Source organism: Ambystoma mexicanum, chromosome 6q, assembly GCF_040938575.1.
Source record: "Ambystoma mexicanum isolate Mex_15411 chromosome 6q, UKY_AmexF1_1, whole genome shotgun sequence".
Classification (NCBI taxonomy): Eukaryota; Metazoa; Chordata; class Amphibia; order Caudata; family Ambystomatidae; genus Ambystoma; species Ambystoma mexicanum.
The window spans coordinates 1,565,799,586-1,565,815,612 of NC_090937.1; the positions used below are offsets into that span (position 1 = coordinate 1,565,799,586).

The 16,027-nt window shown below is 53.1% G+C and overlaps 1 protein-coding gene across 7 annotated transcripts in view; it reads left to right on the forward strand.

Annotated features, from left to right (window-relative positions):
* The window catches only part of LOC138516848 (zinc finger protein 638-like), a 1,099,812-nt gene that overhangs the window by 242,500 nt on the left and 841,285 nt on the right, over window positions 1-16,027 (forward strand). The window lies entirely within an intron of this gene.

Consider the following 16,027-nt stretch of genomic DNA (forward strand, 5'->3'; position numbering starts at 1 on the left):
CGAACTCGAAGTGCAAGAGGTTCGCGAGCAGGTTTCCCCAGCCGAGAAGCATGGGCGATGCGTTCTCGTTTCCCTGGGACGGCCTATACCTGTATGCGTTCCCTCCGTTGCTGCTTCGACTCATCAGCCAACTCAAGAGGTCCCGGTGCAGGATGATCCTCGTCGCACCGGCGTGGCCGAGGCAGATCTGGTTCCTGGACCTTCTGGACTTGTCAATGTCCCCTCCCATCAAGCTGTCGGCGGACCTTCTCTCCAGAGAAGGAGGCGCCATCTTCCACCACGACCTGGCGTCGCTGAACCTGCAGGCTTGGCTCCTGCAGCGCTAGAGTTTGGAGGCTACGATATACCGGCCGATTGCAGAGAGGTTCTTGCAAAGGCCAGGGCGTCCTCGACTCTCAAATGCTACGGTCATTAGTGGAAGAGGTTCTCTGTCTGGTGCCGAGCACAGAAGATCAACCCCCTATGGATTACGGCCCCTCAAGTACTGCCGTACCTGCTATCGCTGGCAAAGGCTGGGCTAGCCCATGCCTCCATTAAGATTCATCTGGCGGCGATCTCCAGATATACCAGAACCACAAGACGGACGTCCCTGTGATCCCATCGACTGGTAAAAGAGTTTATGAAAGGACTGTCCCGGTCGTTCCCGCCGGTGAAGGCCCCGGCGTGGGAACTTAACGTGGTGCTGACCAGGCTCATAGGGCCCCCATTTGCGCCGATGCACTCTGCACCGATGAAGTTTGTGTCGTGGAAGACTGCATTCCTGGTGGCCATTACCTCCGCACGACGAGTGGGAGAGATCCAGGCCCTATCCTGCAAAGCACCGTACTTGACTTTCCATGCCTCGAGGTTGGTGCTTAGGATGCACCCCTCCTTCATGCCCAAGGTGCCGTCGGACTTCCATTTTAAGGAGCCCTTGGTGTTACCTGTTTTCTTCCCGTCTCCTTCGTCGCCGGCCGAGAGGACTTTGCACTCGCTGGATGTGGCTAGAGCGCTGAAGTTCTACGTGGACCGCACAAAGAGTTTCCGGAGGACATCACAGCTGTTCGTGAAATTTGGACCAGTGAATCAAGGGAAGGCTCTCTCGAAGTCTTCTATTTCCGGATGGCTCTCGGGCTGCATCATGCACTGCCACCGGTTGGCTAACCGACCGGTTGGCTAACCGACCGCTGCCAGGCCGTCCGAGAGTCCATTCGACCAGAGCGATCGCTGCTACTACGGCGTTCTTATCTGGTGTGCCCCTGCTGGACATCTGCAGGGCTGCTACGTGGAGGTCGACGCACACCTTCACGAGATTCTACTGCGTCGATTGGGTTTCCAGGGAGGAGTCCAGGGTCGGCCAAGCAGTGCTGCGCAACCTGTTTGCTTAAGGTAGCCTGGTGAGGAGGTAAGAGATGCTTAATATTGAGTTTTTTGTATTGCTTAATGTTGAGCCTTTTGCCACCCCCCGTGGTTGTGCATGTGTGTACTGCTATTTATTCTTATATTCATGAGAATGTGAATCCATGCCAGACCCCATGCTGGAGAAGGAACAAGTTACTTACCTGTAACTTGTTCTCCAGCATGGGTCTGGCATGGATTCACATGCGAACTCTCCCGCCTACCTCTCTGCGGCTCTTCACTTGGTCATACTGCCTCTTCACGTGCTACCAAATCTGAAGATGGCTGCCAGAGGCGGGGCTTAGGTAGAGGGCAGTCATTGGCTGTGGTCAGTATGACGCAGAGACCAGTGATTGGTTACTACTAGGAAAGACAGATCAGAAACGAAACTGATACTGGTTTTTTCTTTACCGAGGATTCCCAGCCTGACGGGGAATATTCATGAGCATGTGAATCCATGCCAGACCCATGCTGGAGAAAAACAGTTACAGGTAAGTAACTTGTTCCTTGTTCTCCCCCCACACCTCTTGCCTTACCTCTCTCCCCCTGCCCAGGATGTAGCCTTGGAGCTCTTGGCCCCCTCTAGGTTTGTGGTCACAGCTGTGATGGTTGTCTGGCCTTTGTCCTCGGCTGGGGACCTAGTTTCCTTTCTCCTCTTAATCCCCTTTATAGGTCAGACTCCTCCTTGAGGATTCCCAGCAATGTCGTATATCTTGCAGACCATGCTCTGCATGCTCCTTCCTTTAGGTATCTCAAGAGGCCGGCCCAGACTGGCAAATTTCGCATGATCTCCTTGCATTGAGTACGTAAGTGTTACGCTCACCTGGTACCCATGGGGACGCCCTTATACCCTGGTTGCCGGATACACCCTGTATGTTCCCAATTCTGGACGATGCCTTCTATGGCGGTCGGGCCTGAAAACGCAGGAGGACTGGACTTTGGAACAGATTTCGTTTCCTCCCACCAGCCCCCTGGGCTCGACCTGATGGCCCACCCTCACCTTGTTATGTCTGGCGTGCTCTCCGTCCTGCCTTCTGTGCAGGGGCGCTTAGTTTTCTGCGGGATGAAGCGACTGAGTTAACTTGGTGCTAACCCATTCAAGTGTCTTTAAGGAGGTAAGTCTGGTTATAGCAGTCGTAAATGTCCTTGCTTTCCTTTCCTGCTATTAATGTCTTTTCTTTCCTGTTTAACGTTGTCCTTCTTTCTCTCTCCCTCCAGGTGCTTCGTTCTGGTGCGTGCATGGTGTCCTGATGATGCTACCAACTGGATGGAAGACAGCGAGCAGCAGGAATCAACGGATGGTTCAAGGATCTCCGGGTGCTGGTATCTGAACTTGAGCGTCACGCTGCTGGCTGCAAAATAATGCAAAGCATGTTCTGTAGCTTGGGTGTGGTTTATATAGCGTTCTGTAAAGTAGTCCAGGTAAAGTAGTCCGGGCTACCACACCCTAAAACACTGCACCGCACAGTCTACAGTCTGGTTCTTAGGAACTAGACTGTGGGTGCCTCCATGTTGGCTGCAGGCCTTCACAGAAAAAGTAGTCCCTTCAAGGTAAAGTCCCAAAGGCGCCAGGACTGTCTCCAGGAGAGTCTATGATCATAATGCAAGGCTCTTGGGCCCCCAAATGAACCCAGAGTACTAACCTTACCTGGCATGTAACCATGCCAGTGGGATTTTGGGTCACAGGTCGTGACAGTAAACCACTCTATGGCGACTATTGCCCGCATCTTTGCAATCCATTCATGTTCTGGTGGGAGGGGGATGTCTTTTGAATTTCCACTTGCGCTCTAGCACCATTGCTGCCGACATGACTTTTACCTTGTGGCTTGATTTTGTGGGGATGCCCGTCGGAGTGCCTTTCAGGCCTTAAGTTTCCAAGCCCCTGTTCATTGGCTCCCCCCGAGCTCCCCCCCTGCAATCCCCAGGACCTGGGCTATGGCTTGCCGGATCACCCCTTCCCCCCCAATATGTGGGCAAATGTGCCAATCCCCCCCCTGCACCTCCTCCAGATGTTTTGTGAGACTTGTGGGTACATTCTATTTATCCAGGGTTAAGTGCCACTGGAACATCAACTTTAGCTAGCTCTCTCTGATCTGGAGCGATCTGGCTAATTTCGGTATCTGTGCCCACAAGGTCTGCCACTCCAGTTCCCCAATTACGCAGCACGTGTCTGCTTCCCATTTCTTCATGTACTCCCTGTTCGGTGGTGTTTCTCCCTCCTTAACATGTTTATATGTTGAGGCCATCAAGGCCTTGTCTCTCGCATGGTTGTCGAAGTATTTTTTGAATAGGGTGAGGGCCCTGGACCCAGCCTGCTTCACCTCCGGGTGGGAAAGCCAGTGCCTCAGCTGTACGTAGCCATATATGTGCCTTTCACCTATTCCAAATTCTGATTTGCACTGATCAAAATCTTTGATCTTACCACCCTCATACATGTCTCGCACCATTCGGCAGACCCCTTGGTGCCACGCTTCGAATGTATTGGTCTTGTGGCCCGGTGTGAATTGAGGGGAGGGAAAGGTAGTAATGCACAACCTTTTTACTGCGTTATCCCATGCGTCCCAATCGTCGGTTATTTTACTGCTATACATTTGGGGTGTTCTGTCCGGTCTTGATTTCCACAACATTCCCTCTAAATGACCTTCCGCCGCCGCCCTATCCATTGGCCTCCATATCTTGTCTCTATCGTCCCTTTGCCAATCCCTGATAATTCTAATTTGTGCGGAGATGTAGTATGCCCTGAAGTCCGGCTCCCCCATGCTTGTAGCCTTTTGGAGAGCTCTGAAGAAGGTGTGAGGGATAGCTATCGGTAGAGCGGCAAAATGGTAGAACAGCTGTGGTAAAACCATTTTTAGAACGTTGATGCGACCTAGCCACGTTATGGTCAGTGTCCCCCAGTCGACCAATTTCGATTTTGAGCTACGCCAAGAGGGGTGGGGTAATTTGTTTGGTACGGTTTTAGTTAGTTGAATTCTAGGTATGGTATAGATTTAGTTGAACCTTTAGGTATGGTATAGATTTGTGCCCACCTGTACGCATATGCCCCCTTGATATAATGCTCTTCGGGTTGCGGCAAGTTGAGGCTGAGTATCTCCGATTTATTGGTGTTTGCTTTTAGTCCAGCCACCTGTCCGAATTCCCTACTCGCTGCCGGGAGAGAGCTGACAGGGTGGGTTAGTGCAAATAGCATATCGTTGCAAAGGTGACCACTTTATGGTAGTGTCCCCCAAATGATATTCAATTTGTATCATCCGCAGCCTTTATCGCTGCCAGTAATGGTTCTAGATGCAATGTGTACAGCAGAGATGGGAGAAGGCAACCCTGTTTTATGCCCCTCAACTGTGCCGGTTAATTGCTAGTCGGAGGAGGTGGGTTTTGATAGTGGGCCTGAACCCGTTTCAGGTAGTTGGGGCCAAAGCCCATCTTGGTCAATCTGGCGAAGAGGAATCTTGCTAGGAGGAGGGCAGGGGTCCCTTTCAGCTGAGCTTTGTCTACTAGATGGGCTAGTCTTCTTACATTGTCCGCTATCTGTCTGCCTCTAATGAAACCCGTCTGGCCGGGTTGAATTATTTTAGGCATGATGGTGTCTAGCCTGGATGCCAATATTTTGGTGTGTATCTTGGCATCTACGTTTATCAACGCAATCGGGCGATAAGACCCACATTCTCCAGCATTGGATCTTTCATGGATTCACATGCTTAGAATATTCCCCGTCAGGCTGGGAATCCCCGGTACATTATATAGACCCTTTCCCGTAGGGAAACTTTTTCGACGCTTATGCGTCCTATCCACCTCGTTTTGTATCATGCGTGCCCGCGCCGTCAGGACGCCATGATATGAATACAGGACCCGCCCCCCCTCAGATTTCAACCGTCTTTCAAAGTAGTGGGATCCTCGTGGTTACTGCTAATTGAAATTAGGTTGTATTGTCGCTTTGGCGACGTTACATTCTGGAAAAAATATGTCCGGAAAAGCTTTATTTCGTCCTTGTGCGACATGTGGACTCAAAAGTCTATGAAGGTGATGCCCACATGGATTGTATCTACTGTCTCCACCCGCACCACACGGCGGATACATGCGAGATATGCCAGGGTTTTTCCCAAACAACCCTTAAAGACCGGAAAAGAAGGTTGGTCGACTGGCTTAACGAAGGAGCGGGTGCCTATCCGGCATCAGAAGTTGGCTCCACGGCCTCCAGGAGCAAGTCGGAACCTCCCTCGAAGAAGGTGCGGCCCGTCGAAAAATGCCATGCGGGGAAGCATACGGGGAAGCATGCTGGGTCTTCCTCATCACACAAAGTCCTCCTCCTCATCCTCTAAGACGGAGAGGCAAGCGGCATCAAAATCCTCCTCAGGGGACCGTCCTAGGTCTTCCGTGAGTCGAGACGCTTCGGCAGGGAAGTCGGCAACGAAATCGGCTACGAAGTCTAAAGGCTCGGTGCCGGCTACTTGCTCGTCGACCCCGGTGTCGCTGACGATGCCCATTACTATTCAGGCAGCAGCGGTGGGGATTCCTTCGTCGACGGTGACTCAATCTATGGCCTGGCAGCCGGAGGTTTGCGACCCGGCCCTCCCCGAGGTCGTACTGCAGCCAGACACGGCCTTGTCGGTGTCATCGGTGGAAGGAGAATGTGGCATGGTCATGCAGCCGTCGGACTTGGGCTTACGGCCTTCCAATACGTCGACGACGAGTGCGAGTGGGGGTGTGGTCCCTCTATCCTCGACGTTGCTGACCCCCCAGACGGTTTTGTCTCTGGATGTGCTTAATACACTTCAGAAGCTCCTGCAGCGTCTGGATACGCAGATCCCTCACCCTGGCACTTCATCGTTGGTATTTTCTGCACCTTCTGTCGACGAACAAGCTCAAGCAGCTCGCTCGACGACCAAAAGCCTGTCGGCCTCCCAGATGGTGAAGGATCGTCCTCGAGCGCAGGAGGAGGGTGAACTATCGGAGTCCGATTCTATACGAGGCGACTCAGGGTCGGACATTTCCCTGTCACCGTCGAGAGACCCAACATGGAATTCGGATGTAGAGGTAGAGTCTACGAGGAGCCAGACACAACCATCTCCTCCGGATGATGTGGGAGCCTTCCATGCAATGATGGGAAAAGCGTGTTCCGAGTTCGGCTTAATTCCTGAGGAGCAAAAGAAAGACTGTTTTTTTTTCTTTTTGATCACATGGGTCAAAGGAGAAAATCGGTATTTGCCATCCCAATCCTGGATCACGTGTGGCAAGAAGGCCTCAAGACGATGCGTCATCTGTTCTCGGAACCGGCTATTAAGGGGCGTACTGAGAAAAAGTTTAAAGCTCCGGAGTCCACTCCAAAATGCCTAACATCACAGCCTCTGTCAGACTCTGTGGTTTCGGCGGCGGCTAGGAAGGCCAGAGTACAGCAAAAATGTTTAACCCCACCAGAAAGCGAGGCCAGGAGGCAGGACGCCTTTGGAAAAAAGGTGCTCTGTCGGCGCCACGACGGTAAGAGCAGCCAACTCCTTGGCGATTGTATCACGATATGATCGGGAGATGTGGCATAAACGAGCCCCTATCCTAGAACATCTGCCGGAAGAACATCGAAAGGCAGCCATGCTGCTAGTGCGAGATGGTGAGGAGGCCTCGAACCATGCAATTAATATTGCGGTGGACCTAGCAGAGTCTGGGTTCAAACAAATCAATCATGGCGTAGTTCTACGTCGACAAGCGTGGCTCAAATGTACTACTTTTAGACCTGAAGTCCAGTACAAAGTCCTAGACATGCCATGTGAAGGAGAACATCTGTTTGGAGACAAGGTAGATGAAGCCTTGAAGGGGATGAAGGAAGACACGGATACCGTTAGGTCTCTTGGTGCCCTCCAGACAGGTAGAAGTTTTCGCTCTTTTCGCCCCTTCAGGGGTGCTTCCAGAAACTCCCTTTTTGGAGCCTCTAGGGACCGTGGTTTTAACAGGCCCTCATACTCCTCACAAGGTTACAGACGGGCATCCCATTCGGCACGTAGAGGCAGAGATTATCAAGCCTCCAGACGACGCGGCTCGGGTCCCTCGTCGACGAAGGACAAGCAAACCAGCAACCAATGACGGCCTTCGGAACGTCCTGGGGGGTCGAGTCTCTCCATATCGACCAATGGAAATGCATCACCACAGATCGATTGGTTCTGGACACGATTCTCATGGGTCATGCGCTGCAATTCAAAAACAAGCCTCCAAGTCTTCCGCCAGTGTTTTCGACTCAGCCCCACCTTCGAGTTCTAAGACAAGAGGTGGCACTTATGCTGCAAAAAGGAGCGGTAGAACGGGTTCCTGTGGCACAGGAAGGAAAAGGGGTTTATTCCCGGTTCTTCGTTGTCAAGAAGCCAAATGGAAAATGGAGGCCCATTCTCGACCTGAGGGTACTCAACAAATGGCTAAAGAGCTCAAAATTCAAAATGCTAAAGCTCCAGGAGGTTATCAGGTCAGTGCAACCCATGGATTATCTGTCGTCGCTAGACCTTCAAGATGCATATTTTCATATCCCAATACGTCCACGACACAGGAGATATTTAAGGTTCGTCGTCGGGCGAAAGCATTTTCAGTTCAAGGTCCTCCCGTTCGGTCTCAAGTCCTCCCCCAGGACGTTCACCAAGTGTTTGGCACCTATAGCGGCCCATTTAAGGAAGGACGGTCACCATGTCTATCCCTATCTAGACGACTGGCTGGTCAGAGGTTCGTCCATGGAACAAACACGAAACAGTCTGGGGGCCACGATGTCCCTCTTACAGGAACTGGGCTTTGCGATAAACTTCAGCAAGTCCTCAGTAGAGCCTTCGAGGACCTTGGTCTTTCTAGGAGCGGAGTTTCATGCGCACACAAGCCTTGTAAGACCATTCAGCGAAAGAATACAGAAGCTTCAAAGCAAGGCGTCGGAATGGAGATGCGGTACCAGGGTGTCGGTGCGCAAATACATGTCCCTGCTAGGGACCATGTCATCCTGCATTCCGTTGATAAACAACTGCCGTCTGTTTGAGGCCTTGCCATGAATTTCTAGCGGATTGTTGGGCACAGAGCCAAGGTCGCTGGTCCGACAGACTGGTCATCGACGAACAACTGGTACAAGCACTCTGTTGGTGGAGAGTCTCTACTCATTTAACGAAAGGAATGCCTCTGGTGGAACCGGAGTTCCAGAAGACGGTGGTGACGGATGCATCGCTGAGCGGATGGGGAGCTCATCTGGATACGTTACAGGTACAAGGCTGGTGGTCGTTACAAGAGTCCTCCCTGCATATCAACCTGCTAGAACTGAGGGCAGTGCGGTGGGCTCTAAAATCTTTTCTCCCTCAACTGAGAGACTCCGTGGTGCGTGTCATGACGGACAACACGACTACAATGTTTTACCTCAGGAAACAAGGAGGAACACGTTCCAGGTCCCTGTCGAGGGAGGCACAGAAAATCTGGCATTGGGCCCTGCAACACAACATGCTAATCTTGGCGTTCCACCTGCCAGGTGTGAGAAATGTGGAGGCAGATGCCCTCAGCAGGGAAATGAACGAAGTTCACGAATGGGTGCTGAACGACCCGCAACTACAACATGTATTCAAGAAGTGGGGACATCCTTCCATCGATCTGTTCGCGACGAAGGACAACAGGAAATGCCCGCAGTATGCAAGCAGATGGCCTCAACAGGGCTCACTGGGGGATGCGTTCTCCTTCCCATGGACGAACAAATTCCTGTACGCATTCCCTCCATTTCCTCTTATCCGGAGGACGTTGCAATGGATCGTCAAGTACCCATGTCGGATGATTCTGGTGGCCCCGTATTGGGCCAGACAGGTGTGGTTTTCGGACCTGCTGCACATAGCGCAGCGGAGCCAATGAGGTTCAGGAAGATCCCCAACCTTCTGTCTCGACAGGAGGGTACCGTTTGGCATCACGACCCGGACAGCCTCAAGTTGACGGCCTGGCTCCTGACTTCGCCGAATTTGGTCAGCTAAAGATTCCGGAGGAGTGTCGTATTCTGCAAGCGGCAAGAGCACCTTCCACAAACACTTCATACTCGTGCAAATGGAGAAGTTTCTGTCAGTGGTGTGTGGATCAACCAGGTTTGGATCCGCAGTCGATTATGCCGGAACAGCTCCTTCCATACTTGCTGTTCTTAGCTCAAAAGGGCTTATCGGTGTCGTCGATAAAAGTACACCTGGCCGCCATCTCCAGGTTTACGCGTCAACGGCATTCCGCACCATTATTCAGCGACCGCCTGATTAAGCACTTCCTTAAAGGTTTGTTCAGGAGTTTCCCTCCCGAGAAGAGATTTCCTCCGGTGTGGAGCCTCAATCTGGTGTTAGCGTCTCTTATGAAACCTCCTTTTGAACCAATGTCATCATCGTCCCTAAAGTTTTTGTCGTGGAAATTGGCCTTCCTGGTGGCCATCACTTCAGCCCGACGTATTTCGGAAATCCAAGCTCTAATGGTAGACCCACCATACTTAAGATTTTTCAAGGACAAGGTGGTCCTTGCCACTAACCCACAGTTCATACCGAAAGCTCCTTCAGTGTTCCATAAACATTCCTCTATTGTCTTACCTACGTTTTTTCCAGAGCCATGCTCGGGAGCGGAGCGTACGTTACACACATTAGACGTGAAAAGGGCTCTCAAGGTTTATCTTCATCGCACGCAACCTTTCAGGAAAACGAGGCAATTGTTCGTGGCCTATGGTTTGGGTGCTAATGGCAAAGCCATTTCAAAGCAAGGACTGTCAAGATGGGTATCGTCTACCATTTCGTACTGCCATTCCAAGGCTGGGAAGCCTCTTCTGCGACGCCCAAGAGCTCATTCAACTAGAGCGGCGGCATCGTCGACGGCGCTGTGGTCTGGAGTCCCTCTGGGGGACATCTGCATGGCGGCTACCTGGGCGGCTACACACACTTTTACCCGCCATTACTGCCTGTCACAACAACATGCCGAAGATACTCGGATGGGACAGGCGGTGCTTCGACACCTATTCCAATAAGGTAAGCCCTGGTTGAGGGGTTAGAACTTGTTGCAATTATGACTGAATATTGTTCGTTTTCTATGTTAACAATTGCTTATGGGTACACGACCATAGGGAACGGACATTGTGAGGAAAGTATGTGAGTTTGCATGCACGCCTCCTCTTTTCGGGATGGTACTGCTATGTAATCTATTCTAAGCATGTGAATCCATGAAAGATCCAATGCTGGAGACAGGAATAGTTTCTTACCTGTAACTCCATTTCTCCAGCATTGGTATCTTTCATGGATTCACATGCGCCCGCCTGCCTCCCCTGGCCATGCAAACTGGTTCCCCCACTACTTTGGGGGCCGAAATCTGAGGGAGCGCGGGGCGGGTCCTGTTTTTATATCATGGCGTCCTGACGGCGCGGGCACGCATGATACAAAACGAGGTGGATAGGACGCATAAGCGTCAAGTTTCCCTACGGGAAAGGGTCTATATAATGTACCGGGGATTCCCAGCCTGACGGGGAATATTCTAAGCATGTGAATCCATGAAAGATACCAATGCTGGAGAAATGGAGTTACAGGTAAGAAACTATTCCCTTCTTCCGGTTCTTTGCCCTTTTTATGCAAAAGTATGACTTTAGCCTCTTCCATTGATTTGTGTAGGGTTTTGGTGGATCCTATGTGGTTGTATAGTTTAGTAAGATGGGAGGATTAGGGTTTCTTTATGCATTTTATAAAATTCAGCGACATAGCTGTCTGGGCCTGGGGATTTTAGTGGGAGGTTGGTGATTGGGTCTCTTGTAGAATCACTGTGTGATTGCTCCCTCCTCAAAACAGCTCCACCTTTTTCCTTTTAGTTGGCGAGTTTAGCCCATTGACATTTAATGTTAATAGCTTCAACCGATCCATAGTAACTTTAGAAATGTATCTCTGGCTGCCCCTCTGGTTCTGAGGAGCCCCGGCTTGCCTGCACCCCACTCCAAAGGAATAGTCTCTTCCACACCGGAGTCCTCCTTCGAGTTTTCCATCTTCTGGACCCTTTCCACTCCCATGGTTTGCAAGCGTTACGGCGGGCAGGTGGTCCCTTGGGGCTCGCCGGGGGCTGTTCCTCCAGACCCAGCAAGTCGGACCCTTGTACGCAGGTCGTGATCTTGTGGTGTGTGCCCTGCCAGGTGAAGCTCAAACCAAATGGGTACGTCCATCTGTATTGGATTTGCTGAGCTTGCAGGTGCGCTAGAACAGGGGCCATTCGCCTCCTTTTGATCAGTGTAATCTGTGCCAGGTCTTGATACAAAAAAATCTTTGCCCCATTGTAGGTGATATGGCCTGCCTTTCTGGCTCTCTAGGATTTTCCTTCGTTGCAAAACTGAAAGGCCACCAGAACATCTCTCGGTCTAACTCCTGGTTCGGGACTGGGTGGACCCACTCTGGATTCTCTCAAACTGAAGCTCTGCCCCTGAGTCAAGGAGATCCATTAAGATGGTGTTGAGGGTTTGTGAGAGGGCCTCATCTTGTATCACCTGTGGCAGGGATTTGACTCGTATATTTCTCCCAGATCTATTTTCTAGATCAGCCTGTAGTTCCAGGTTTTGGGCGGCCACTGCCAGTGTTTCCAGGTTGTTTTTTGATTTCCTCGCATCTTCAGTTCGCTCCTGGATAGCGCGCTCGTGGATATCGATTCTCTAATTTTATTTCCTTTATTCCCTCTGCCAAGTCCTCCCTCAACGTGTCCATCTGCCTGTGGCCTGACACGGTGATCTTTTCTACCAGCTCTCCCATGAATTGTTTTAGCGCTGACTGCGTGACCGGACTGTCTTGGTCTCCCTGGTTGAGGACTGTGTTCTCGTCCCTTGACTCCTCTCCTGTTGGGTGTTCGTCCTCTGGGTCAACTTCCCTAGCCCATATTATTGTGAGCGACCCCTCTTGACCTATTCTGGCGTTTTTTCAGAGCAGCTGGAGGATCTTTAATTTTATTTCTTGACATTGCAGAGGTGCCGATTTCAGGTAAGCGCTGTATATGCTGAGCCCCTAGCCCGCTCTAGTGGATGTTCAGGCGTGGGGGGGGTCGCTTCCTCGTGGTGGATGCTGGACAGCCGCTTTGTTTGGGCATAGCAATGGTCCTTTCCACCTCTTCTCTTTTTCTGCTATAAGGTTTTTTCTGGGTTTGGTGTTTCTTCTCTCTAGGGGATACTGTTTGGAGGTGTCGGATAGAAGCTTGGGTCTCTATAGTTGTCTCTTATTGGGTTAGTAGAGGTGGGTCAAGGCAGGGAACCCCTTGTACCCAACCCCCCCAAAACGCTGCTTCTGTTGCCTGGTATCATCCCCTGTGTTCCGGGAGGCCTTAGCCGTGGCTCCCGAGCGATCCTGTGGTGTCTTCAGGTCCTGTCGGGCCCCACGAGCAGCCGGTGCGGTATGGCCCTGTTTTATCCATAAGTGCTTGTGGGGTGGCACAGTGACAGGGCGGTCCGCCACTCCAGTGGCGTCTGTGCCCCCTGCACTGCCATCTGGGAGTCCGACCTCTCCACCCTGGGTCAGCCGGGTGTGGGCGAGGTAGTGGGCGCAAGACGCTCCCTCGGGCGGACGACGGGCGCGCCGCCCCAATACTTAGGTGTTGGCAAGCTTCCTGTGGCGTGATGTTTGGCGGCGGCACGGGAAATATGGGGGACTGGTGTGCCTGCGTGTTGCGGAGGGTCGTAGCTCTGTGGAGGGTGGGATGGCGCAGCAGGCACTCTTCTCCCCCCGCCCCCACCTTGTTGGCCACTAGAAGTCCCGGTGTTCTGCGCTGATAGCAGTACAGGGGGGGGGGGGGACTCTCCTCTCCGCCTGGAACTGCCGTTTCGACCAGCTGGACCACTTGGTCCTGGAGTACTTCTGGCTCCTCGCCACACCCCCCAAGTGATAGCAGGTGATGGGGGGGGGGGGGCGGCGCTTTCACCGCCGAGTCTTCTCGCCAGCCTCCTGGATTAGCGTATGGTGCTGTTGGCCACTCGTGTCTCTGCTCGTCGTTCGGAGATGCTACGCTTAACTTGCGCTATCTGCGTGCCGGTCCCCCCTGCCGTTCCTCGCCAGAGCAGCGCGTCTCGTCCACCACCTCGGCACCGCATATCAGAAGGGTCGGGCTTCTCCCGGTACGCCTGGATAGGGGCTCAGTGCAGGCCCTGGTCCATGCTGACTTTGGGTGCCGGCTTGATGGGACGCCAGGGCAGCGGAGACACTTCCTTAGTTCGTCCATCGGTCCTAGTTTGCACTCTGGTGTCACTGGTAGCCGGGGAATGCTATTTACACTGCTCAATCACCAGCAGGCACAATGCGGGTCGGGGAGCTCGGGAGTCGTGTTGTTCAGTTATCGGTGGCCATCTTGGAATGGGTGCCTTTTTTTTTTTTTTTTTTTTTTTTTTTTTTTTATACACCAGCCACCAAGAATTCCCTTGGACTCCTTAATGTTGAATTACATTTTCTTGGGAGAAATACAGTTCCTAAGAATAGTAAGATAATCCCTTTCTTAACTTTTTCTTTGTGGGACCAGCACACACCACCTTATGTCCCCCGCACCATGAAGGATTGGTGCAGGCTTCTCACGGAATTGCTGCAGGCCAAGGCCCCTGCTACGGGTGAGTCCCAACAGCATGCCTTCCCCAGCCACAAGAAGAAATCAGAGCGGTCTTCTGAGATCTTTGAGGGCGCCCCGGCTACGGGGGCCCAACAGAAGGCCAAGCACTGCGAGTCCAGGGGCACCGGGAGCGCCGTTGCGACAGGCTCCCTGGCGGCCAGGACGGGCACAGCGTCTCTGGCACCTTCAAACACGAGCCAACGCTCCGGTACGGTGAAGAGGAAGTTGGACCACCCAGGTAAGCTTCTGGAGAAGCCCCGGACGGGCCAGTCGGAGAAGGCCAAGGGGGAGTGGGGCTCTGCCTCCCCCCTCCCCCCCAAATCCCCCAAACCCACAGACTTCCACTAAGGTGAAGGCCCCTAGCTCATCCCTGGGGGCCCAGGACGAGGCCAAGCACTGTTAATTTCTGTCGGGGACGCTGCGCAAGCAGTTCCGCGACGGGCAGGGCGTGCTCATCTTCAATGTCTGCCTCCATCTCCAGTCATCGCTCCTGCTCCTTGTTGGAGTGGAAGCCGGGCTAACCCAGGGAAGCTGTGGGAGAAACCGGAGAAGACCATGGCGCAGGGAAAGGTGTCCGACCTACCCCTGAAGGCCCAGGCAAAGTCATCCTCGACGGTCGAGCTGATGGTGGCGGCTCTCTCGAAGGCAGGAGGCTGACCCTGTCTAGGGGGCCCCAGTGGTTTTCATGGTATCCCTTCCCCAAGACAGGAGGCCTTGGCGAAGCTGGTGGAGAAGATGCTGGAGATGCCATCTCTTAGCCAGAGACGACCCCTGAGGATGCAAAAAAGGGCTGGGGTGGAGGAGACCTCAACTACTGTGCTACAGGGCATGGATATTTCTTCCTCGGATGAGGACAAATAGTCCGTTCACATGGTCCCGGAGGGCGGGGGGGGACAACGGAAAAGCTATGGGGACGATGGTGACGGCGGAAATGCCGCAGAGTAATGCGCTGGGCCCAGCAAACCTCCTCCCCTGACACCTCCAAGGAACGTATCAGACATCCTCTCGACCCTCCACACCCTGGTGTTGGAAATCTAGACGAGGATGCCGATGGAGCCTCCAGCCCCGCCGACACCAGGCCAGTCCCCGGTGAAAAAGGAGATGGCACCCTACACCGTCGCATCAAGCTCCACCCACGCCCCCCCTCCCACCTTCCCCGGAGGGATCAGGGATAGACAGTGACCAGACGGCAGCATTTACCCGCCGACAAGGGCTTCTCCTATGGAAGAAGTAGGGTCTTTCCATGCCATGGTGGCCAGAGCGTTGGAACTCTTCCAGCGGACGCCAGAAGAGACTAAGAAGGAAGGTTTCCTTTACCAATGGTGGGCAGCCAAGAGAGACCATTCTAGCTGTGCCTCACCTGGTCAACTTTTGGAATGAGGGCCTGGCGTTGAGAAACCCAGCCCCGGCAAAGATGGATAGGCTGGAGGACAGAGTACTGGTTGCCAGAGTCCGCATCCAAGTGCCTAAGTTTGCACCCTTCTCCGTGGCAGCAAGAAATAAGTCATCTAATCCCTTGTCTTCAGCTTCAGTCCCTCCTGACAGCGATGGGAAGAGGTTAGATGCTATGGGTAGGAAAGTGATCTACTCAGCAGCGACGACTGTCAGGGCGGCTAATGCACTTGCAATCCTGGCCAGATGAGACCAGTAACTGTGGTATATGATGGCCCCGCTGCAGGAGTTTCTGCCCAACAAACTGGTCGAGGCGCTGGAGGTCCTTCTCAAGGGCAAGGTGGCATCGGACCATGCCATCGCTGTGGCCCTGGATATCGCAGGCACAGGGTTCTGCTAAATGGGGAACAGTGTCTGCCTCCGTCGTTGTGGCTGGCTAAAAGCCACCGACTTCTGTCAGGAGGTCCAGACGAGGGTGCCTACAGGGGCGCTCCAAGGCTTTTGGAGGAGGTGACCGTCGCTGCTCCCAAGTCGTCAGGTAGGCCCCCGAAGCAAGATTGAACCGGCCGTGACGTCGTGCCCCCACCCATGCACCCCAGTGGGAGGCCAACTTGCGGGCTCAGTCCGCGAGTGGGGAAAAGATCTCCACCGACCGATGGTTGCTGGCCATGATAAGAAAAAGGGCGATGGAGCTGGGCCT